Here is a 26,638-nt window from a genome sequence, read left to right as displayed (position 1 = left end):
CTGTGATATACGTATCTTCAGGATGATGTTTTTTTATTTGGACCAAATTTAACTGTCTTGCAGAGGAGAGTCGGTATCACATTTCACTAGATGGCAGTGTAACTGTAGTGTTGAGTGAAATGAGGTAAACCTGGGGTTCTCTTTAAAGCTCTAGGTTTATCAAGTGCGAGTACCAGTTCAGCATAGTTTCCTACTGTCAACTTGATTCTTAGATCTTTTGTCTGCTTTGGATCTCCCTTTCTATTGCTTTCTTGCTTTCCATTTGTGGTTAACTTTTATTTATAAAAATATTTTCTACCTCTGCTTGTTAAGGCTCAAATTTAACTAAGGATTACTTAAATCTGATGTCTGTTTTCATGTAAAGTTCTGGGAAATACATTCAAGATACCTAAATAAGTTTGCTACTATTTTAATCATCAGTGTTCACACACATTTAAGTTGGCAAAATTCATCTCCCATATTTGTAGAATCAAGAAATACAGGACCTAGTAAAGTATAGTACTGTATTTAAATAATCAGTAGTATGTGAGTATCTGTTGTTAATAGGACTCTAGGTAATGCAGTAGGCAGCTACATTTTCATGTAATGTTTTCTCTCACTTCTTTAGTTAAAGGTTATTAATGATTATAAGGCCTGCAAAATTATTAGACATCAGCCTCAAAATCTGTTAATAAAAACATTTAAGTTTCAAGGAGAGAATTTCAGTTTGGGTGTGTGGTTTATGCAGGGAATATGAAAGGAAACGATATCGACTGGGAACAATAAATAGTAAAATTTACATGCAGGATATTACATGTAAGTTAACTTACTTTTGGCTATCAAAATCATCTGAATGTGTTAGTGTTATTTTATGGTGTATTGTGAAAAATTAATACGTCTGTATATTTAACATGCAATCCGAATGAGAAAAGAAATGTCATTATTCAAACATACAGTTAAACGCTACAGGGGATGTGCAGTTTGTGCTTGGCATGTAATTCCCTCTCCTGTCCCTGTACACATAATTGCAGAATGAAAATTTAAAATAAATGCGTTATGCTGACTTACAGTGTACGCTAGATGGCAGTGTTATCAAAGAATAATTGTACGTCTTTATTCTTCTGGGTATATGCAGATTAAACTGTGAAGATGTAATAGAAAGGTTGTATTAAACTGTAGCCAGGTTAGGGCAAACAAATTGAAATTAAATTGTTTCTATCACATTTTATTAAATTGTTTCTATCACATTTTATTTTATAAATAAAATATTGTAGGTTACTTGTTTTTTTTTCTGTTCTAAAACCATTTTTTGTGCTAAATCAGTTAAAAATTCGTAATGTCTAATGTCAAATAACATAGAGTAGAATTTAAAATAGATTTCAGAAGTAGCTGAATGTAGGCATAATATTTAACAGCACTTTTTCTTGAATATTTGAAAACAATTTATATTCCACTGATTTTTGCTGCTGTTCTGTAAATAATTTCCAAATAATTTAAGTATTTGAGTTGTATTATCCTTCCAGTATCAATATATTTTGCTGTTATATACAAGATTTTCTTTTCTTGTTTCTGTATCAAATATGGAAATCATTCTTGAAATTGTACAGAAGTTTAAAATGTAAATCCAATATTAGGCTTTTTAACTGATTCAGCTCTTTTTTATGCTCTTTTTAAATTTGTGTGTTTTTTTTTTTTTGAGACTAAAAGGCCGTGCATAAACTAAATACTTACTAATTCTCCTCATGTACTGTTGGAAAATAGCATGTCTCAGCTTTAAAGTTGATTTGCCATCTCAGTCAAGATTCAAGAAGGACTGGCAGCTGCTTTAAGATCTGCCATGCTCCTGATTTCTCAATGTTTCTTAATCCTTCTTGTCCTTACATAATTTCTATTCATACAAAAATTCTGGTTATTAGCTTTTCAAAATGAAGCTTTCCTGCTAATAAGCAGTAAAAAAAAAAAAGCTACATTTTATTAAAAATGCTTCATTTTTACTAAAAAATTTCAACAGAATATTTGAATCTTAATCCAACTTTTGCCTTTTAACATTAATTAGTTGTTAAAATGGCCTCATGCTTTTTTCAAACGAAAAGTTAATGTGTGGCTTAGAATTGTGATCTTTGCAGTTGATATAAATATTTCCTGCTGTAATTGGGTTAAATAAGAAAAAATTTGACTTGCTCATTTTTTCCCTCACTAATTAGTACAGGAGAAGCAGCAGCAGGATAAAAAATGCAAATTTCCACTTCTGCATGTAAAAATTATTTGTTACCACTTAAAAAATGGAAAATTCTTCAATTCTTGTGCCTTTTTTTCTTAACATTTTCACACATTTAGTGAGGAATTGTTAAGGTGAGATTTTTAGACTATTGATGTCAGTACATATGTGAATATAGGTCTCTATATTCACTTGAAATTTTCAGTGTTCCTTCTCCTCCAGATTATTCATTGTTTCATTCGTGTTTTCATTCATGAATTTGTTGCGATTCTGTTTTTAACACATTGTGTGTTACTGTTAGATGTCACCAACTTTATTTGAATTTGCTTGGTTTCTAAACAAAAAATAAGGGAAGTTAAGTCGCTATTGATTTCTGTAGTCGTTTCAGAGAATATCTTTCAAATGATTTTCTTCAGATACACTTCTGTGTGACAATTTAATAGGTTAAAGATGATATTACCCACATCATGTGTGCATGGGACAGAACTTGCACAGCTGATGCTCTTGTTGGATGTATGGGTAGGTCAAGGATGTAGTTAAAATATTTTAGAAGATTAAATGTTAAAAAAAAAAAAAAAAACGAAATGTACTTTCACACAATGCTAAAAACAATGCAACTACATGGTATGCAGTCTGCATCCTACAACAGCAGCAGCAAAGTCAGGGCTTTCTTACCAAGGTACAGCAGCTGACATTTCCTAGCAGCTTGCTTTTTCAACCCCAGGGAGCAACCAGGAGTATGATTTGTGTCTCCACACGTACCCACTGTGCAGATTATTGTGTGCTGTGTCCAAGTGCAATTGCTACAGAATGAATGGATACAGGGAAACTTTACAATAGCTAATGCAAGTGCATATTGCAAAGGTTCTGACAGTCTGTTCTGGTCTGTAGAAGGGTAGTGTTTCATTTTAGGTGTCTCCCATTGAGACAGAAATACAATATTATTGTCTTTATAGAAATGGACCTTAGTATATAGGACAGAGGCAAATATATGCACAGAACATCATGTGGGAATTTATCAGCATTGATTTACGTTAAATGAGCTCGTTTTACTCCAAAGTAGACAAGTGCTGTTCATTTATTATCACAACCAGTAGGCGAGCAGACATTTTTGTTCTGATGGCTTACGTTGTGGTTTGGAAGCCCAAATCCACTGATACTTTTTCCTCTACCAAAATGATTTTTCAACTGCTTCCTCATATCTAAATTCTCCTAAATGTTTTTCATGTGTCCTGTTTTCTGGACCTTTTATTTTGCTTCTGCTCTCTTGCGAAGTGTGTTTTTCATAAAGTGGATTGCCTAGAACTAGTTATCTTTGAGCCACCTTTATCTTTATTAGGTAAAATTGAATTATCTCCTTTGTTTTGCATTCTTTTGTGTACTTCATACCTGTTAATACATCCCAGAATGTTTCAAGAGAGACTTATGCAGGGAGGTGTGATAACTCATTTCAGAATATACTGATAGCTGGAACTTGCTGAATAGGTAATTAATAGGTAACACCACTGCTGTCTGTATTTTTATTACAATGCATTGAAGTTAGACTGTTAGCTTATTTCAAAATAGGTTGTTTATATATAAATAAAAACTATATATATAAAAATAGAGGAATATATATTATATATATTATTTCCTTATATATATGTAAAGATTAATTTCTGATTATAGTGCACTTGGAAAATAAAATTTCCATAAAGGCTATTTATATCTGTAGGTACACAGTGCATTATCAGTTATCTTGTACATCATAGCCCACAGCTCATTGAGTAGGCGTTTCTGTTCCTTTTAATATGGGATCAAAGAAAATATCTGAATTTCCAAAGGAAAACCTAGTTATTCCTAAAACTAATGTAGTTATAAATGTGTAAGAATTTGGAAGAAAGGTTAAAATTTAAAACTTTCTAATCTAGCAAACTGATAAAACTCCATTCCAATTGATGTTGGCTACAAAGCAAGAGCTTTTTATCTGAATATGGAATAAGTCTACAGCTATAAGATTTCGAGCAGTGTGTTAAGCTCCAATATGATATAGGGCTATTAGAAATACATGAAACCCCTGATGTATGTAGCAGGCTTCCAGCTGGAGGGAGCCAGAGGAATGTAATTTCCTTTGATTAAAAAAACAACCCTTTCCTGGAACATAAAAAGCTGACAGGTTTGTTCTCCCTCCACCTGATTTCTTGTTTGCTTCACATGGACTAGGTTAAGGAATATCTAATATTATATAGGTAAACTGGAACAGTGTGTGGCAAGATTTTTCACATGCAAGATTTTTGTCCATCTTTTGTTAGAAGCGTATTTTTTCTTTTTCAGATGAAAATTTGATATTTAAACTACCTTTTCTGTTGTTTTTTTGCAAATTTCCTATTATGGTAAAATTCAGATTTCAAGATTGGAAAGAAGTCTGCTTTTGTTACCTACTTTTTTGATGGGGAATTTGCTTTTATTTTGGCATAGCCTGTCTGAGACACCAGGTACCCCTATCCTGACCGTAGTGCTACCTGTTTTAATGTACTATGTTGGATTCTCTTGATGAAGCAGCTTTGATAAAGAGTACTGTCAACTTAGTGTTTTCCACTTGAGAAAAAAAAAAAAAAGTAATTGTTTCTACGAGCTCAGATTGTGTTAATGTTTGAAAATACTCCGTTTCCCATTCTGCTCTTGACAACTCTTGGCAGAAGGAGAATTACTCTTTTCTGCTCAATCAGCTGTTCCTGTGTTGTGTTCCAGCTTTCCTTGCTATTGTGGGGACTGTTCCTACGAAACTAATGTGAGTGGCTAAAGTGTTTACCACCAATAGAAAAATTGTGTTGAAAAGGGAGCAAATAGGTGGGTTTCCAGACTAAAAGGTCTGGCTAAAAATGCATGTTGTGCGAAGATGTGCCTAAGGAGGCCTTATTATGAAGCCGAATGAGGAGGTAAGAGGAGCTGTTTGTATTTTAGAGGGTGTGAAAAATACAGAACATGCTCGTGCACTAATTATATGACCAGAAGTATATCATTTTTTTGCTGACAGTTTCTCTAAAAACAAGCAAAATATTGAAAAAATAAGGTTCCTGCTGATTCTGTTTTTCTTCTCCAAAACTACTTACTTTCACTGGCCCTTTACTTTGAAGGTCAAAACACTGTATTTGCCTTTTTTTCTGGATAACCAGGTGGAGTTGGTGCTAAAATTTTACCCGAGATAATTGAAAATTTTGTAGGAAGTGTTAGCTAAGTAAAGGCGTCGTACTTCATTCTTGGTGGAATGTATTTGTCGTCTTCTCAGATGAGCTGAGCGTCCAAAACTTCATGATTGATGTTTCTGTTGTGGAGAGATTTGTTTTCTTGTTGAATAATTTAAAAAGTTTTTAATCTCATGGTATTGCAAGCTAACTGAAGACTTAATTACAGTGTATCGTGCATCTGAATTTGGAGAGTGCCTTATCGTGCTTTCTACACCTGTTAGGCAATGCTAGATCGTAGTACCTCAAAATTAGGTAGTAATAGTAATAGTTGTCTATATCATGTGGATATATTTGAGGAATAAACTTAAATGGTGTTGAGAAGGTTAACCTCCATTGAAAATTAAGTAGTGAGCATTCAGGAGTGAGAAGATAGTGAAAGTTAAAGTGGCTCTTGGAGTTGATTAATTGTGTGTGTAGGTTGGCTTTTTTTAATTTTGTTTCTGGGATGTAAACAAGCATACTGTCGTGTATTTCCCTCTTTTTATCACCTCTTAAATTACAAGAGAGGATACAATCAGCCTGTTTGTGCCATATTGATTTAATCTACAAATTTCACCGTTGTCCTCTTGTTTCAGAGGAAAGTAAAGAGAAGTACACAGCTTAATCCAATCTGGCCACAGGCATTGGTTTGCCCAGGATGGGTCTGCTAGGATTTCATGCAGGGTGCAGGGAGAAGCATTTATGTTTACAAAACAAAAAACAGGTGGAAAAGGTCTTAAGGTTTTTGTTTATTTAGTTTTTTGTTGTTGTTCTCTTGAGAATTACCAAGATTGATGGTACACCTCTCTGTCTAATCAGTCAGAAGACCTTTGCTTCCCAACCTCCCAAAGAAAGGGTGGTCAAACATAAACTGCAGACTTTTGAGTAATTCTCATTACTGGTGCAAATAAATTTCCCTTCCTCTTTCAGTGCTAGTGAAGGTAAACAACCATTTTTACAGCTCAAAATATTGGTCCTACATAATGTCACGTACAGCATTCATGCACCATAAGTCTCATGCGGTTTGTACATCCTTCAGTTCTCCTGCCCATATGGGGCTGTGTTGTAGCCTTTTGATCCAGTGACTCAATGGTTGCCTGTACCTAATAGGCCTTTTAGACTGTTAGAACAGCTTGCCTGGTTGTTGGCAAATTTGCAGCTATTTTCTCTAACTCTATAATATTATGGTTGCACTCGGTCCTACCACATATATTCTTCTACAGGTGCATTATGCATCAGATGCTTTATTTTGCTAGATCTGCCCGTTGGTTAGAAAGTAGTAATGTATTGATCGGCGCTGTTAATTTTCAGTAGGTTTGGGAAGAAGGTGACAAGAGGTAAATAACTCAGTTTTCTTTTTTCATTTTCTGTTACTGGTCACTGAAGTAATCTGACAAATTTATGAGCTGTGATGGGAACTTAATGCAATGCACAGCATGGGAATATAGGTTAGCACTTTAGCACTGACTGTGGCAGCTTGAGAAAGCCTGCTTTTATGCACAAGAAAAGGAGAAAACTTACCAAAGAGCTGACTGTTTTTTAAGTCTCAGGATGGATTTGAATAGAAGTATTCCTAGATCTCAGTTTAGGTAGTATTTGGTAATTATAATTGTGGAGGGAGAGAGAGAGGCAGACGAATATACTCAATTCCTTCTAGTTTTAGTTGATGCAGAAAAGACCTAGAAAGACTTACATTTGAGCTATTCTATATTGTTTGAGCTACTTAGATCATGTTTGACTTCAGGGTGATACATTGGTAATGCAGCTTTACACTCTCGTTGGAAGCTTTCTTAACGTAAGAATATTTTCTTAACCAAATTCTGCGCTATTTGAATTCTCTTCACTAATTCAGGTATTCTTTGCTTTTCTTCATTCTAATTTTTTTCCCCAAGGAGCTTCAAGTAACAGTGCTCATCTTGGCACTTAAGTTATTTTTGAGGCACGGATTAATGTATTTAGAAAGACAAATTGTGAATCATTGAAGAGTTTTATGGAAGCAACTTTGCTATTGAGGAGGGGAGAGGACTTCAGATATGGTTAAGTTTGAGAAAGATGGACGGAATTTATAAATTTATTAACCAAGGCTTTCAGCTAGGGAAAAAAAAAAGGCTAATTTCAAAATCCTTTTTGCTATCTCCCTTCTTTTATTATTTTAGCAAATTGTTAGATGTTACCTACTCTCATAAGCCAGTAAATAACTATATGCTAATGCTTTTTAAAAATGGTTTGCAATCAATTTGTGCTTTTCAAATATAATCAAATAAAATGTGATTTTTGAATTAGATATACAAAGTTGCTAGAACAGTGATGAAGAATTCTTCATATTCTGAAATATTCTCTGTGATTGTGTTAACAATGTTCACAAACAGTTCTTGTGGCCTTGTGATCTTTATATACTCCTGTGTGCCCCGACATCTCATATTGTATGGTGAATCCCATAGGGGTTTATTACATCTACCAATGGTTTCTTTAACTTCTGCTCTCTATGTTATTTGTAAATGGTATTTGGAGCTTCAAATTTTAACTTGTCTCTGAAAATGTGTTAGTGTATAAGAGAAGGAAATACGATTGCATGTAAGACAAAACTGTTCTGCTTCTCCCAAGCTCTGTCCTTTCCATCTCTTTCTTTACATGCTTATTTAGAAATTGGTTTCATGTACTTAATGGAAGGAACATCATTTAATACTCCAGGAACAAATTCACACTGTGTTTACATCAAGCAGTTGCAGCTGAAGCTTGTTAGTGATTGCCTCCCAGATTAAAAAAAAAATCTTCACTGTGGTACATGAACTCCTATTGTTTGGAGATAAATAATCGGCTCATCCCCTCTTTAGGGAAGAACAAAGAACATAATAGTACATCTGGTTCATCTGTTAAGACAGCAAAGATTAATTAAGCAAGTACTGCACAACCTCTCTTGATAACGTATATATCTAAAAACAGCCTGTATATGATAAGTTTTTTAATCACTTTCCTTTAACTGTTTAGTGCGTGCACATAATCCCTTCCAGCATTGCCAGCTCTTCATCAAGATGAGTTAGGATACAATATTATGATGAACTAAATTGAAGAGTTAGGGTAGAGGTTTTTTACTACTTTTGCAAGTCCCTTTTATGATATAAGACTAGAAGGAGCCTGTTGAGCACCCAGGTGACATCATTAACACAGTTCACAAATTTTACCATTCCCTTAAAAACAACTTAGATGGTTTTCCTGACAACTTGGATCACAAACTGCTTAGGGAAAGAAACTATCTCTTTACTGAGACTCTGTGTAGGACCTGGTTCAGTGAAACACAGTTTCAAGCCTGGAAATGGGCTCTTGTTGGATGGTCATACTGAATGTCCCGGTTTCTCCCCTGCCTCAGTGACTAGCATTAATTTTGAATTCCAGGTCTAAGATTACTCGAGGCCAATTTTACCTCTCTTACCTTGTGTTGCCATTGTCTTTTAGCCTAAATAGCCTCATTTCCCCCTTGGCATTAGCTGAGCAGAGTTGTGAGACCCTGACAATGTCTTCATTTTTCAGGCCTTCACTTACAAATGGGGTTTGTACTTCCCTGCACATACAGTAATGAATATAATTGCCACTGCAATAATGGCATGAAAAATGATTCACAGCCGCTAGTGGAAGAGTTGGCTATAATGACTTTGCTGACACTCCTTAGAATAGGATAAAGTCTCTGTCCTCCTCTCCCTCCCTAACGTGCTATTACATCTCCCTGTCTCGGCTATGTTCTTTTTAGGCGCCTATCCCCCATCTGTAATTTCAGTACAGATTTTGTTGTATCACATGTGAAGTCAGTCTGTAGCATTGTGTCTGTACCAGGAGACCTCTTACAGTTTTTGAAGGGCTGGGAAAGCACCAAGGCTGTGGCCGTGTACCATTGTACATGTTAAGAGTACGGGTTAGCAAAATGGTGCATTAAAGAATATGTTGGATCACTTCAGTGAATACTTGTACTGTTTCTGCCCTGCCAACTGCAGTCACTTCGAGCCACTGACTTTCTACTTGACATCCCTCCTCCCCCAAAGACCCTCTGCTGTTTTCTATTCATCTGATAGGGAATAGCAGGGCTTGCCACAGCATCTTGGACAAAAGAAGCAGCTGCATTACAGTTAATTTGAAAGGCAGGATTTCAAAATATGAAGCTTGTTGACAAAAGAATGCCTCTTGATAGATGAGGAATAGTTAAGAATTGACATAATCTCTCTTCTCCATCTATGGAAATGAAAATTGGCAAATATCGGGGGGAGAGTAATGTGGAAGACTGACAGCAGGATATGTGTAAATATAAAAAAAATAAAAGTTTATATTCCCAGTAAACATTACAAATACTACTTATTTAAATCATTGAAGAGTGATAGAATAAGAAGTTAAAACCATATCATAGATCAGGGTTGGAAAAGCTTAATTTATAAAAGTTTGGTTTTTTAGAAAAAATCATTGTGATTTGGCTAATGAACAGGTGAATCCGCTGTGAAAATTATTTATTATTATAAAATCTGTTAATGGTGCTGAGTATCAAAAGGTACATTAGGTACTGCACAAGGTCTCTGTCCTTGCTACCTTACGATATCATTTCTCACATGAGCTGAAGGAGGGCAGAAGGAAAAACGAGCTTTTTTTTGATGGGATGGGTCTTGGCTGTGCTTTTACTGTGTGCACACATATATCTAAGCTAGTCAGTAGTGTGTTTTTGTAGGTAATGGAGGGAAGCATATGGAGAACATCATCCCATGCCCCCGATGCAGATGTGATCATCTGAAACTATTGTTTCTGACAAGTTTCTGCATCTCTATTAGGTTGCAGTGACACACGTTCTGAAAGTACCTATATTGCTTTGCTTTAACTAGAAATGGATTCAAGACATAGCCTCGAATGCAAATACTTACATTGTAGCTGTTTAAAGCTATTCCACTGGTGAGGACTAAGAAGTTTAGCCTATTGACTAAAAGGTGCTTTCTCTGTAATTGTCCTGAATTGCATGTAAAACAATGACAAATCCTGCCAACAAATACACCTTCTTGGTTGCCGTGTTCCCTGTCAAAACTTGCACTGAGCAGGGCAAGCACCTGGCTTATGCAGCCTACCTCTCATTCCATCGCTCCTGTGGATTAAGTTGACCAGTTATACTATACTTGGCTGGCAAGCTGGTGTCAACCTTCCCTCTGTGCAGGACAGGTTTTGGTTTATTGCAGAGAACCAGTGCTGAAACGGTCTTTTCAATAACAGGGGTTTCCTGGTAGACATTTATTCTACAGAATTTTGTGATGGTAATCTGGCATTTTACATCCTTGAAATTGTAGTGTAAACCATACAGCTTTGAACCACACTTGAGTAATGGCAACTATGGAACAGCTTAGTGTCTTTTGTGGAAAACATTGAGGAAGATTTTTTTTTTTTTCATGTGAGTGCAAAATACAACAAGAAAGGTAAGATTTCTGCTTTCACTTTGAAATATGAAGAGGCTTGGTATAACCTCTACATGTGGAGCTCAGAAAAATTATGAAAAACAACCAAAAAAACCCACTCACGTATTTGAGGTTCAGAAGGTGTTTTAGAGGTAACATTTCAAAGCATGACTTACCTTATTCGGAGTGGATTTTTGGGCACAGCTCAACAGCTGAAATTAAAATTGAAATATTGGAAGACATCTGTTTTGGATTATCAGAATGTAGATGCTGATCAGCAAGTGTGTGTCACTAGCATGTGATTGGGCAACTGTAACTTTGGTTAGATGAACTTGCAGTAGTACCTTGCTGTTAGCCATACAGAGAAAGGAAAAAAAAATCACAGTACAAAAAATTTTGCATTTTAATCTTCCAATTATTATGTCTTATTTCATAACTAATGTTTAATTCTGAATATGATTATAGACTTGTGCTTCCATTTCTAACAGGACATGAGGCTAATTCTTCATAACAATTCACATAGAACATTGACAGGTATATTTCAGTGTGCTGTACATACGTATCTTTTTCCTACCTGTTCACATTTGTATGTGATTCTTGAATTTTAATACAAATGAAGTGTGGGAAATTCATCATACCTTAGTGAATGTATTAAAACTACAAGGAGCAGAATACACAGATGGAACATCTGTGCTTTCTGAAAGGTTTTGAATTCAAAAACTTACTGCTAACCAAAGATTTTTTGTTCTTATTTAAAGAATAGGAGGGGTGGTAGCTGGAGTATTTATTAAAAGGCATAGAGAAGATGAAGACCCAAATTGATCTACTTTAATAATTGAGGAGGGCTGGGTATGTTGTATACCATCTGTGACCTACATAAAATAGACAAAAGGGCACTCCACATTCTAGATATCTAGGCAAGAAATATGAAAGAGAAAGTCAAAAGATGAACTGATTAATAATATACATAAAAAAAAAAAAAACAATACTTGATACAGAGGATAAACAGATTGACTTAAGGAATTACCACAGAGACATGAGAAGAAAACTGAAGATTGTTGATACAAAATGATCTTTTCCAGCCTTTTTTTATTTATTACTAGCATATGGCCTAGGAAGTCTTTTTGCAACAGATATTTTCTAGCCTGGAGTGGCCTCTAATGGATGTATAACACTGATGGTGTAGAGAAAAGCTTTTTAATAATTTGTGTGACTGTAGTGCTTGTGAAAGATGCTAGACTGACAGTCGAGAAGGCTGGGAGACTGAAGTAATCTGTTCTGATTCACTGAGCAGGTATAGCTGTGGCATCAGCACTGTAATCTCTCTCTACTGCTTTTTAATTGTAACCTGATTTTTTTTTTTCCTTTGTTGACTCACTCTTAGTGACAGAAGGGTTGCTGTTCATCTTCATCCTGGATGAAGCTCTGAGCTCTTACAAGCTTTTGACGTAGCTGAGCTTTTTGTTTGTATCATAAAATGTATTGGGCAACCAACAGGAGTAGTAAGGAGGGAAGGAAGAAAGCACAACGTGGCTGACTGGGGCTGTTGCATGGTTGGCTGCTCTGTTGGTCAACACATCCTTGACCTGATTTTTTCCTTTCCTCCTAGACAAAGCAAAAAGCATTGAGACCTCAGCGGTTTTAGCCTTACTGTAGGCATTTCAAGGGACTAGCCTGTGAACTGCTATTTCACCACTTAATTTAGCATATTTACTGTGTGGCCATGACCAGGCTCAGGACACATCTTCATGACTGGGAACAATAAAGAGATACACATGGAAAATTACATGGCAGCTTCTCCTTAGGAGCAAAAAAATCTTTTCTGTCATTAGCTTAACACACATTCAAACCAATATCTTATTCTCATCACTGATACAAAAAATATCCTAAATTTTAAATTCCACTCGGTGGCTGGAACTTACTTCATCAGGGCAGACTTCAGCCAGATGAGAGCGCATCTCTCTGAGTCAGGTGAACCCTTTGTAACTTTTGTGTTGTGCTCAGGCACTGGGGATATAACTCAGTATTTGGAGTAGTCATAAGGAAAGATAGTAAACATGATAGGAATCACAAATATCATAGGAGATGAAAGAAATAGTCCTTGAAGTCTTTAGTTAGTTTTCTTTTTAGCTAAAATGTCATGCAGATACTAAGAGGCAAATGCAAAGAAAAAACTTTAATTATCTATATTCCAAAACCCAAAGGTGTTTCAGAACAATTACCGACAGCTGGTGGTGCCTAAAACATAGGAAAGTGAAGCCTGGAAAATAAGATGCAAAGACAAACATGAGTAACGTAAACAATTTGAATTTATAAGGCACTTATGCTTATAATATTTTTATAAGCTAAAATGCTAGCCTTTAGTGCAGGTAATTTTATTTTATTTTTCCCATGGTTGCTTGTTGCAAACAGAGAAATTTGAGCCTGATGTTTTATTTAAAACAAAACACAACACACCTACATGCATCAGAGGAAAAAAAAAATCAGGATAAACTGGTAAACTCAAGCAAGTGTACATCAGTGGAAATGACCTGATATAAAGCTGTTCAGAGAAAGGAAAATAATTGGAAAGTAGTAACACTTAAAAGAAGATGTAGGCATGAAGAGTGGTAAAAATTAAAGGCTAGAAGGGGATGACTTGTGAGGAAAGATTAAAGGAAGTGAACATGAGTAATTATTACTTATACTTATCTGTGTGCTTGGTGATGTTCAGATGAAGAGAGATGATCCCTATACTAATTTGGCTAAATAGCTACCGGGGTATGATGAAAATGTCTAAAAGTATTTATAGCTTTCAAGTACCACGAAAGGATTCATTTCGGAGTCCAAAGGAGGTCTAAGTAAGAGTAATGAAATAAGATGAGGGAAATCTCAGCTCTGAGTACCATAAAAAGCCACCCTATATACTGGAGATTTTAAAGCGGGTAATAGTCTATCCTGAAGTTTTAATGCAATGCCCCACTGCTTGAGCTATTTGAAATGACAGTGAACAAAGCACTCGGAAATAAACTTGAGGAAAGAATTCTGTGTTGGAGGGAGGAGAGAGGAAGATGGCTTAATAGATATTCTCCATCTCTAATTTCTATGATCTCACATGTTATAAATTGACAAAGTAAGCCTCCTAGTATACTGGTGGAACATAATATATGTAAATGCTCGTTAGAATAGGCATTAACCTTCATCCTTGCTTCAATTCTGCATTAAGTCTTGCCTTTGATACAGAAATCTTAATTAAAACTGAATATTTCATGATTTAACTCCCTCCGCATCACAAGCGGAACAATGCTCTTATCTGCATTACCTGTAAAAGTGCTATCTGTATAAAGGATCTATTGCATCGGTTGGTGGATTTGCTTAAGGTCATATTCATATGAATAAAAATACCGAAACTCCAGGGTTTAATTTGTTTTAAATTAATCAACTCTTTATTTTACAGCCACATATTAAAAAGCTAGTTCTACAACTTTTCTTCAAGTTGTATTAGGAAATGTCATACCAGTAAGTATTGGAGGGGGGGGGGGGGGGGGGGAGGAAGCAACACCAAAAGAAAAACCCACACCATTGCATAAATGAAAAAAATAAGGTAGTTGGAGATGTGATATGTGTCAAGTGTGTCATCACGCAACTGTCAGTCCAATGCAACTGTCAGTCATCTCCACAGTACTTTTAACTGGATTTGCTTAGGTAGTAAGAGAAAAGCTGCTCATCTTGCTGATAAATCCTAATACGTTTTAAATAGAAGGGAATAGGAATCAGAAACAATGCGCATAATAAAATTGTGCTCGTGTGCTCTTCCATCTATTTCTTTTTGTTGTTTTTGTTGTTGTGCTTTTTATCATTTCTTTTGTAGTGAGCACTGTTCTAGAGAAATATTGGTAGTAGCCGCAGACTCCAAACACGTGCTCAAACACGTACATCCAAGACGTATCCTTAGTACAGAGGCACTGTGTACCTGAAGTCACTGATAAATGTATAAGCATCTTTAGATTGTTCACAGCTCCTAAGCAGAGACCTTTGAAAAATAACATTTTCCTGTTTTGGGGATGTGCAATGTGCAATGAATTGTCTTAATTTTGTGGTGCTTTACAACAGAAAAGATTTTTTTATCTTTAGGTTGATTACTGAATAATCATAGTTGAGTACGTTTTATAAAATTATACAGTTATCAACCTGATCAACTTCATAAACGCCTGATGTGCCAGGAAACTTCGATCCCTGTAGGAACGTATAGTAAGGGCTCAAGGAAAAAGCATGTGATATTAAGTGAGAGTACTTAGAAAAAAATATACAACTTAGTATTAAACTGTAGAAGGCAAATGAGTATCCATCTGGAAAATCATTTAGTTTGTTCTGAATATGCCATCATTTTCTGAAGTTATTTAATTCCTTGTTGACGTTAAGGTGACAGACTGAATGTTTCACATGAAACTACAGCAGTGATAAATCCTAACATCTGGACTATGTCTTTATGAGTAGCTGACTTTAGATTAGTGATAGTTTACATTGGTGCTGCTCGAATATTTGGATATGTCAAGGATTTGAGTGACCCAATATTGGTCGTGTTGTCAATGTAAGCATAAATCTAACCTTTTGATTAAGTATAAGATTTGCCTGTCATTCTCATCAGTACTTGAGATTTTCTCCTTTGTTTCATTTTTTTTCTTTGTCAGATCTAAATACTCAGTTGCAGTTGCGGTAATCTGGACATCCTTAAACATATCCTATTGTTACTTGCTTCCCATTCTGAGCACGAGAAATGTAGCAGTGTGTATTTACTCAGAATAATGGTGATATAATTGCAGCAGTAAAAATATATATTTTGAGTCATGCCTACTTACATGTCAGTCTGTTACATTATTGGATTTTCCTGTTACAGAGAACCTGGGGAGTGAGTTTTGGGAGCTAAGTACATCAGTTTGGTGGAGGAAAAACCAGAACGTGAATAGTTAATAACACCGTATTACAGCTCTAGTCCTGCCACTAGATCTTTACAGGAAAATGGTAACACCTGGTCTCACTGAAAGAAACGAAACTGTTTCACAGCACCGCTTTCAAGCTGGGTGTCTCTCTCTTTTGTGGTATTTCCAAGGGCACATGGAGCAACGGGGGAATTACGGGTGCTGTATGCAGCTCTAGCTCGGAGGATATCGTGTGGCTGGTTCCAGGGAGCCCTAAGGGTTAAATTCAGCTAAGCCTTTCCCCAGCTTTCTGGGAACCTGGCAGTAGCTTTCTTTCAGTTGCTTTCTGATGGGAGGAACAATACCTGAATTCAGCCTTGGGTTGTGGTGGAGAGGGGGAAGGCACCAGGTTATGGTGTCAGCAGCAGCAGCGCGGTGGGCAGTGCCCAGGGAGTGCTTCGCTCGCCCCGTGTCTGAAACAAGTGGAATGTTAACAAGGCAAGTCTGAGATAAGACCATATGTATGTAGGGTTTTGTTGTTCTTTAATCCAGTTCTCTCTGCTTGTGGCTTTCTTTCTGGTTAAGTTAATCGTGCTGCTTTGAATAGGCTGCATTCTGCCACTGGGAGCCTGCTCAGGCTGTGCTTGGGGATGGGCCAGCCTCCGAGCAGGGGATTCCCCTCGGGCAGTGCCACGCTCCCTTGGCTTGCCACTTAGAGCCATTAGAGACTGAATCCAAGCCCTGAAACTGGATAATGATTATAACCTAGCCTCTGAAAAAATCTTACAGTCGGGTATTATTTCATTAGCCAACTGAATGGAAGTTACACTTCTGAATGAGTAACTAACAGTTAATTTGTGGAGCAGACGATGCTGCATCCATTAACAGCTCTTGCCTGTGTGTCATCAATGATTCCTTCAACATGCCACTCTTGTAAAGACCACCAGGAAGGTGGGTTGGAGGAGGCTGCTTGAGAATCTCATACTTGTTTCTGTTTTCTATTTTTTTTTTTCTTTTAAAGAAGGATTTGGTTTATAACTGAATTTATCTATTAAATAAAAGGTACACGTATTTAGCTAGTGAGTTGCTATACTTTCATTTCCAACAGTTTTTGTTTTATCTGGAGCATTGAAGTACTTCCCAAGGTGTTAGATAATCTCTGACCAGGCTTCCCTTTCCACCCTCACCCCAAGTCCTTGGTATGTTTGAACACGACTATCACTAGCATGTGGCATACGTGTATATTCACTGTATCTGCTTTTCAGAGGGCTGCTTCATTTCCTGAGCATCTTCTAGCCTGGTTTCCCAAAGAGAGTGAGTCCATCACATGTCTGTCAGGTCTTTCACCTTACGTACATTCTCAATGTGTTTTTTAGTTTATCCAGTTCTTGCTGAAATTGCTGGAAAGGCAAAAGTTCCAGAGTTTTAAAATCTTAAGGATTTAATGAGGGTTGATATCAACTTTCATCTCCTCTGTTCACTGTTTTTCCTAACCAGTGTTTGGCCTAACCAAGACCCAGCCACAGGGTGTGGAGCACCCTTGCCTGTGTGCAGGTGGGGGAGCAGGAGGAGCAGAAGGTGTGTGGTCTGCCCAGGGGTGTAACGAAAAACTGGAAGGTGTTGTGGGGGGATCAAGGTAGCTGAAGTTGTAAGAGACATGGGCAGAAGTGGGTGTGTGAATATTTTGCATTGGTGAAGATTTATGGATGTAATTTTTTTCTTCACAAAAGTTTATTTAATTCATGCTGCCGCAGTGTTGCTGTACAGTTAGGTAGCAATGTTTTATCTTCTAATGGCAGTAGTTTATTAGGAAGTAACGGCTTCATCACCAGCTGCAAGCAAGAAGTGTGGATGTTATTCCTTTCTTTGAGGATGCAGTCACCACTGCATCTGTGTGAATTATTCTTGAGCTGGAAAATGTGCCCACACAAGAAGTACCATTAAAGGCAAAAACTATGTTATTGTAAAATGTGACATTCGTACCTCTTCTCAAGTTATAACACTCGTGGGATTTAACTGTTAACAGTATCACTTTATGTGCAGAACATGCATATCTGGTGTTCTTGTTTTAATGACTTAAGATGGAAAGCACCTACTTGCCTTATTCAGGCAGGTGAATACCAGGTGAATTCCTGGTATTGGTTCTTGGAGGCTTTGGGGGAAGAGAGGAGGCATTCATCTGCAGCTGCGAGTAGCCTTTTTTAATAGAGAATTATAAATTCTACTGCTTGAACTACTGAAATTGCATTTTTCATTTTCTGTAACAACTTCTTACGGAGTATTGAGCATATTTAGGGGTGTGTGTGTATTTACAAAGGTTATGTTGTACCCTTACAATACACTTTGCATTGTATCAAAGTAAATTGTATTTGGATGGTTTGGAGAGTTCTAGCCCCACAAAGACAATATACTGAATTAAGATTTTATGCAGCCTGTATTGTATGCGTAAAGTGTGCATAGACTTAAATTGTTCCTAGCAACTAAAGAAATCTACTACAGAAGAGACAAAATTAGTTGTATTCTTTGTTGCTGAAGTTGGATGAGAGTAGTTTTTGTTTCTACTCTGTTAAGTTGGTTGGGAAGGTAAATAAACAAAAAAAAAGTGAGGAAGGTACGTGGCAAACAAGATCATCTTTTTAAACAGCACTTTCAAGTCTTCTTTATGACGACGTTTAAAAACCTAAGTTTTATATACCCAAAACACTTTGATTTGGCTACCCTCTAACCGTGAGCACAAGATTAAATTAATTCCTGAACATTTCGTATCAGACAGGCAGATCCGCTGCAAATGAAATCAAAAGATCAAAACTGGAGGTAAAGTAAGAATAATTTATCCAACTCATGCATACATGTGATTAATTTTATCTCACAGACTGCAGGATAATACTGTTATTTTTGGTGAAGTCGAGTTTGGTGGGAATCATTGCTTGCTTTGCTAGGACTATGGTTTTCTTGACAATCACATAAAATATTTGTTGATGTCTGTATGTATCTGCATGCTATTTTATTTCTCTTTTGAGGAAAAGTGAGTTTTGTATAATACATTCACTCCTTGTAAAACCTCCCCCACTGTTTCCAAAATGTCAAAGCCAAGCCCAGGGATTTAGCCATACAACTTCTATTGAGATTAATTGGATTTGTATGGCTAAATCCATGCAGTTCTTCTGAAAATATTAAGGTCCCTTATATATAAAATAGAACAACATGTTCACAAACATACTGTCACAAAGAATATTTGGACGGAACAGCAAAATCAGGTTTAATTTATGTTTAGAGATGAATAACTTTTGGTTTACTATAAATGTAAGGGTTCTCGTTTCAGTATACTGAGTGAATACTAAGCATGTGCTGTGCTTGCCTTAGGGCTTCATTTTTTCTTAAATGCGTGAAGCATTTACATAGGAGTCTTCTGTACTTAACTCAGGAGGGGGAAGAGCATTTCTGATTCATTAATCCCTTTTTCTTTTTGTAAGTAACTGGGTCCTTCACATTATGCACTCAAGAGGTGTAAAATATACAAAGAAGTGGGAGGGACAAGCAAAATGGTGTGTGGCTTACTATAATGTACAAATTCAAAATCTATCTCCGCAAGAGGAAAAAGAGCAAGGGGGAAAAGGGCAGCACTAAATTTACTGTGTGTGCTTGCATGACGTGCAGGTTTGGGATAATTATTTTCTCTCTTGTTCAATAAAGTGAGTTGTTACCATGGCAGCATTCATATTGCACAATTTCTCTGTTATAAAATAAATTGAGAACAGTTTCAGAGACAGAAAAGTCGTCTTTGTATGAACATTCATTCTGTTCTTTTTATTTTTTAGTGCAAAACTGTCTTAGAAATGCAGTTCCCGAGGTTGATATCTTAACATTATTCTTGAGACGAGGAAGTCTTAGTACACTTCCCATATAAAATCTGTCAAGTCACAACGATGTGTGGTGCTTTTGCAGGACCAGATATGCAAGGACAGATGTTTTGGGGGGGTGTCATTTTGATCACTTGTTAACCCAGAGATCTTCACTTTTCAGGGTGTTGCTTCTGGTAGTAAAATTAAATACAGCCTTAAGAGGGAGGGTGCAGGCTGCCAGACCTAGCAGGAATGGTCTGGGCATCCTGCTCCAGTAACTAACTCCTGGCAGCAATCACCTTGCCTACAGTTTGGTTTTAGTGTGTTATCTTGGACAAGATGCGTCAAGAGCTTCTTGCAAAGCTCATCTGGGTTTTCAGTGGCAGAGAAGGAAAGGTCTCCTGGATAGGTGTTTTCAAACCCTAGACAACATTTTTGTCTCTGCTGCTTGAGTTTCTCTTATTAGTGGAGCAGCAGACTGATACCAATACTTCCTCATCCGTGGATTCTTTGCTAACATTTTTGTTATTTATTTAATTATTGCATTTATTGAATGCAATACAAGTTCTGGTATGGATAGGTTAAAATATGCTTGAAGAATAGTTCTGATTCTGCTTACTAGAGAGATTCCAGAAGATAGTCTTGGGACCTGTTTATCCATTATGTAAAGCTTATGTAAAAAGCCTCCCAGGCGATGGAGAAGTGTAGAGGATGTAGCACAGTCAATTGGAATGACAAGTAGCATTTCATCAGGCCCTAATAGTGTCTTTTCCATATCATAACTGCTTCCCTTCTGCTTCTCCAGTTCCATTTTTTTCCTCACTACAGCAGTCACGATGGAGGGAGGGTGACTATTTTCATCCATAAGATTGGAAAAAATTTGATTCTTTCCTGCTTTTTTTTTTTTTTTTTTCATCTTTTCATTGATCTCTTGTATGAATTTTTACAGTTTGGTGATCTACATAGTACTTCCTGGGGGGATTAAGCCTTTTTATGGTGATTTAATAAATTTGATTTTTCTGAATGTTAAAATCATCACTGAATATTACAGAAAAGTCTCAACACAGTGATTATTAAAAATACAGCAGGTAGCACAGCCATCAAGTGCAAAATGATGTATGCTAGTTATTTATGGAAACCTGAGATTTGTTTCTTGATTATATTGTATTCCTCCGAAACTAAAATAGGACATCTGCTCTTGGTTCTTTTACGCTTTTAATCCAATCCTGGCCTACCTACAGAAATTGCATTATGCAGCACATCACTATTTCGGAGCCTATTGCTCCATAAATGATTTGTGATGACGTAGGAGCCATATAGTCAATGTTTACTAACCAGACAAATTTTAATTCAATCTATATAGAAGGATGTTTTTAAGAGTCTATGGGGGTTGTGTCTTTGAGTGTTTCTATCAGTCTAAATAGTATTATCCTTTCGTGCCGTAGGGCCAGGACAAGAGCTGACGAGCTGCATACTGTTCATACACAATACTTTCCTCTTCCAGGATTTTAAACGGAACACATGCATAGTCACTGCTCCAAAGAGTACCATAGTCCCAACAGAATGCTTGATGTGTAATAGCACTTAATACAAAATTTTTCTTCCCCTACTCCAACCTGGACATTCCCTTCCTGTGCATTACTTGTCTACAGATGAAACAGAGTGAAATTCATTGCCCTATGGAGTTGACAGGTATGATAGCACACTGGTTCACGAGTTCATTGGTTGTCTTAGATGACTGTGAACTTCTCTACCCAACACGTGCGCTTGCCAAATGCATTAGAAAATGCTTTTTTTCCCCACATTAGAAAACCTAAGTGATACACGGTATAGCTAACAGAATTTAACAGTTGTGTTAAATGGTGACAGCAATTGCATACGAAAGCAGTGCTGTGTTTGAAGAACAGGGCTTTTTCCATTCAAATTAATTGCTGACAGATGATGTTTCATGCTCTTTATCAGATAAAACAAAGTATAACTGAATAAAAGATGGAAAGCTGGTAGTTATGATTTTTTCAGGATCATCTATGCAAGAGATTTAAAGATATAGCTGTGTTTTGTAATTGTATCTAACGTATTTAATGGGTCAATGAAGTTAAATTTTTAATATTTCATGACTTATCAATTCATGGATGGCTGAAAGCTTTACTTTCTGTAGAATGACTAATATGGATGGATATTACAAATTTATAGTCTCTATTGAAGTGTACCTAAACTTGAAGTGTAGCTATAGATATTTTGTTTTTCTTTTAAAAAAGGTGTCTTATTGTTGGCTACAACCATCAGTTTCTGTGCTGTTACTGTAAGGTTTCATTGTTTTTCAAGCAACTAGAGGTGTGGATTAACTTCTTGTGGATTGAGAGATGGTCTTCATCCTAGTGTATGCAACCTCATAATAAATTCCATCTGCCGTGTGTTGATTAGTTGAATTAACTTCCCAGTTTAATAAGCTTTTTAGTGCCATTTTTACAATGCAAGAACAAAATGAAAGGTTGTATTTCAGTAGGTCAGATCTGTATGTGTGAACATTTTAATACCTAATTGCTTAAGTCACTGAAATGCAGGTTACTAGGAGCCGAGAGTGTATGCTGGGGAATTTCTCTTGCTTAAAATTTTATTGTACTATTTCCTAAGCATCCATTGCTGGCTGCTCCTTTCAAGAGACAGGAGGCATCTTTAGTTTTTACCAGGATGATGTGCTTATGTACTTTAGTGATAATAACTGTTTCTATTTTTGTTTCTCTTACTATCTATTTCTATTACGAGACCAATAAAATGCGTATAGTTTTATGTAGTCAATGAATGACAGACAATGAATGTAGTGATTTGAGTCTTCTGCAGTGTTTCTCTTGAGTAGCTGGGATGCTGTATGTTACTGTGGACAGTCTTAAAGACGTTGAGCTCTAGCACATGGTAGGTACTTGAGGGCAGGTTGCAAACCATGGAAATTTATTAGTGACAAACCATATATGAGAAAGAAAACCATAAACTCCAGAAACTTTTTAAAATGAAGGATACCCAGGGAGAAATGTTTTTGCCAGAAAACAGCATATTAGGTTTGATTTAGTAAGCTGAAGATACAGAATAAATGTATCTTTAAATTGTTATTTTTCAGAGCAAATTCCTACCTCTACTGATATATTTCACCATTTGTCTAACCTTCTGGAGAAAATGTCTAACTTCTGTAGTTCAGAAGTATTTGGGTCAAATCTTCCTGGAGTGGTTGTTTTAATTAAAAATTCTTAATATCTTGTTTCCTTACATAAGCTTTGGATCAATATTCTTTCAACACTTAATTATCATAATCATCCAAAAATAGACTGCAGTTAACACGCTTTGAAAATCTTTTTATTTCTTGAGAAAGCAAGGTAATTTTGCTTCAGAAGATACTCCCAAACGTCTCATTGTAGGAAATGTCCTTTAATTTGCCAATTTTTTTCACAGCTTATGCAGAGTACTGATTTTTGTCTTCAGGACAAGTTAGAAATCGTTATTGCTTTAGTTGTTTTTGAATACAAAATTGTATTTGCAAACGATGACAAAAAACTCCTTTTTGTAGCAGGAGATGGCTAGTTCTTCATACAGTTCTATATTTTACTGAGATAGTATTAAAAATTTAGGGGCTTTCTACAAATGTATCTAGTTCTGTCACTATCACGCAGTGTATTTTAAGGTTAATCTTTTCTGTTCTGGATGCAACTTCTTGCAGGATCTAGAAATGCTGCCGTTGTGGGACAGAAGCGTTATAAATGAAAGACATTAACTACCAGGTGAAAATTTTCTAGATTTTTGTATTTAAGTTTATATGCTTGGTCCATTGCATATCTGCCTTTTTCATTTAGAGGTTTACTTCAGGGAAGCAGTCTTCATTCCACTTTCTAAATACTCCTAAAATGCACTTGGCACATGGCATCTCTGCAGAAGTGGATCTGTGACAGTGAGGGGTGGAGGGGGGAAAGATACTTCCCTATTGAAGTACTTTTGAATACTCCATCTACAATTTGCATCTGAAGTCCATGTGCTTAGGAGTGCTTTTCCCAGGCCATTATGGAATAATTTAGATGAATGCATTTCCCAGCAGATTTCAAGTATGTTCAACTTTTCTTTTTCAATGTTTTGAAGGATCAAAATAAACTAACCCATGATCAGTTTCAGGTCTAACAAATTTCTGGGAAAAAAATAATTCTAAATATATATTCCGGTACAGAAGCTAATTTGATCTCAAGGTATGTTAAGCAAGTTTCAGGGTGTACTTTAAGTGAGGGAACTGACTTAGAAATACAGATTTATCCATGTATCACTGTGGATTTTTTAACTTTTTTAAAATGACAAGCAGAGTGCAACTGCAGTTGATGTAAATTGCCTTTTATGGTTCTTTTTCTCACATTGAATTAATGCTAAAGTAAATGAGCTGAGAGAAGAAAGGGTCTTCCAGTTTGTAGGTTAAATAAAAATAATGGAGAGAGTAAATTCATTTATTATTTGAAACATTCATGAAATTAAACTTCCAAAATTAATAAATTATCGAACTACTTCTTAAAAGTTATGTTATTGTGACAATTAGAGAGGGCAGGGCTAATGTGTGCACTGTACAAATGCTTTTGAGATACTTAGAAGTTTTCCAGAGAAGGCTGACAGGGAGATATGAAGTGATAGGATGTAGAAGATACAGATAATATCTCTTGTTTGTTTGTTTAGCCTTTGGAAAATGCATTGTAACAGCCACGTTGCTAGACAACAAGAGGTTTTACCAGTTGTTTTATTTGTTATAAGACAGTAAAGCTGTCTGACTACTAGTGATGAATATCAGACATACAGGCAAAAAATAAATAAATAAATATATATATAAGAATGGCAAACGCAGGATGAACTTAGTCTGATATACGTTATACAGAGTACTAATTGAAGAGAGCTGATTCTAAAAAAAATACGAATTCTAGGGCAAAGTGAGGACGTGTCATCTTGAAGGAAATAAATACCTTTGCTTCACTTGAGATTGAAGAGAAAAGCCATCAAGGAAGCTGATTACAGGAAGATGTGCTAGAAATAGGCAGCTTCTGGTATGCTGCAAGGTGTTGTGGGGTCTGAAAGATGATCTGCAGGAAGGGAGGAGGGGAAAAGAAAAAAGCAGAAAATTCACACTTACGCCTTGAACGAGTCTATGAAATTGGCAACGCATTTTGTCAATTATTTAGTGTAAATGGGACACAAAGACTGAATAGAATAAGAAGTGATAAACATTGTTTATACAGTGGGAAAAATGCCATGTGAGAATGACGGTTATGACCTATATAGTAGAAGCTGAAGGAATTTTGTAATGTAAAATTCAAGGTTGCATGCCGTGGGCTTAGTAAACTTTTCTGCTATGAAAACGTGCATGAAATACATTGAAGGTGGTGAGTATGATGTAAACTGAGAGGCCTTAACAGCATGAAATTCAAGGTCATATACAAAGGGTAAATAAATGTTTCTTCTGAAGCAGAAGGATCACCTCGTAGAAATTCAAGGAACAGGAGCAAGTTTTTGTGCTATGGCATAATGGTTTCAGTATCAAGGAGTGATCTTGATCCAGGAAATTCTTTACTTCAGGCTGAAAGTAGAATTGTAGAGACATTGTGATAAACAAACATCTTAAAATTCTTAAGTGGGTATTAAAATAAAATAGTGGTAATAATAAACAGTAAGGCTAAGCAATACCAATTCTTAAAGGACAAATTATATGGAAGTAGTCAGTTGTTTTCTTCCTGTTGCTGCTGTAGTTTCACATTTAGTGACTATAGTGCTATCGTGTCGGGAACTTGACAACACATTTGTGTCCTGAAAGTTTGTTCAGGTTAGTGATCAGTGCTAAATTCTGCTTGACTCCAGCTGAGGAAGTCCTTAGGTAAAGTGTTATCACTGATGAAATGTGCAGAAATGACTTACAATTTGTGAGGTGTGCTGTATACAACTATGGCCGAAGAAATACAGGGTGCAAGGTCCTGGAGATTTAATACAAAATAATGAAGAGGAATGCAAAAAATAGCTAGTACAGGGAAAAAAGTCATTAAACAGGTATTCGGTCTCTTACTGCATTTGCCCTGCACTGTCACATTTTACAGAGCCACCCAGCTAAGTGAGGAAGAATTCTGTCTGTGGAGCAGCACCAAGCCTGTGGCTGGAATACCTCTTTCTGCTTGGGCTCTCTGAATGGCAACAACATTTGGACTGCATTCAGAAGATGGTTTAAAAAGAGTAGGAATAATTTAAGCTGAGAGAAAGATAAAATAAACAGCTGAAGCATAGAGTAACGAGCACTTTAGCTGCACACTTAGAGGCCATCAGCAGTTTGGCAGGGTGTAGGATAAGGCAAGAATGATATGATACAGTTAGAAATCTTGGAGTGCTACTGGCAGATGGAAAAGTTGACCAAGAAAAAAAATGTTTCAGAAAGGGATTTAGCATTTAAGACCTGATAAAACGTTGGGTCATATTACCTTCTACAGTCTCATCTGTTGTGATTTTTGCATGCATTAAAAACCTTGTACAGAACATAATAAAGGATCAAAAACAAGTTATTAAAATCTAAGTATTCAGAAAGATCTTGATTTAATTTCTATAAAAAATCAATTTTGATCAATTGCTGGCTTAAATATGTATAACTGTGATTTCTGTTGTTAACTTCCACTTTGTGAGCTTCTCTAAGAGGGCTGGCATACAGAGCAGACCCTGGATATAATTTTGATTGAAATAATTTTGAGCCGCTTTTTCTTCTGCTCACATAATTTGTACTTGGGTCGTTGAATTTATCTCTAGGAGACTAGTTTTGTGGTTATTTTGACTGAAATGTGTTTTCTAAATGGCATCTGATTTTTAGACTGCCTTGTTGCATATCGCTGGGTTTAACACGTGCCCAAGTTTGACCATGGGCAGCAGTAGGCCTCAAAGCAAGTTGCCTTTGTGCTCTGAGAACTACGTGATGAATAAATTTTAATAACTGTGAAAGAATATAGTACTATTGTCTGAGTATGTTATAACTTAAATAATGGAAGCTCTTCATGTCTTGGTAGGTTTGAGGTTCAGAATCATAACACAGGTTAAA

General features: G+C 36.3%; 1 protein-coding gene across 13 annotated transcripts in view; it reads left to right on the top strand.

Annotated features, from left to right (window-relative positions):
- Positions 1-26,638, top strand: part of ORC5 (origin recognition complex subunit 5) — a 77,095-nt gene that overhangs the window by 41,182 nt on the left and 9,275 nt on the right. The gene's annotated exons all lie outside the window — the stretch shown is intronic.

This window comes from Anas platyrhynchos, chromosome 1 (assembly GCF_047663525.1).
Source record: "Anas platyrhynchos isolate ZD024472 breed Pekin duck chromosome 1, IASCAAS_PekinDuck_T2T, whole genome shotgun sequence".
NCBI lineage: Eukaryota > Metazoa > Chordata > Aves > Anseriformes > Anatidae > Anas > Anas platyrhynchos.
The sequence above is the reverse complement of the archived record's forward strand: the minus strand, read 5'-3'. Positions and strand labels throughout refer to the sequence as shown.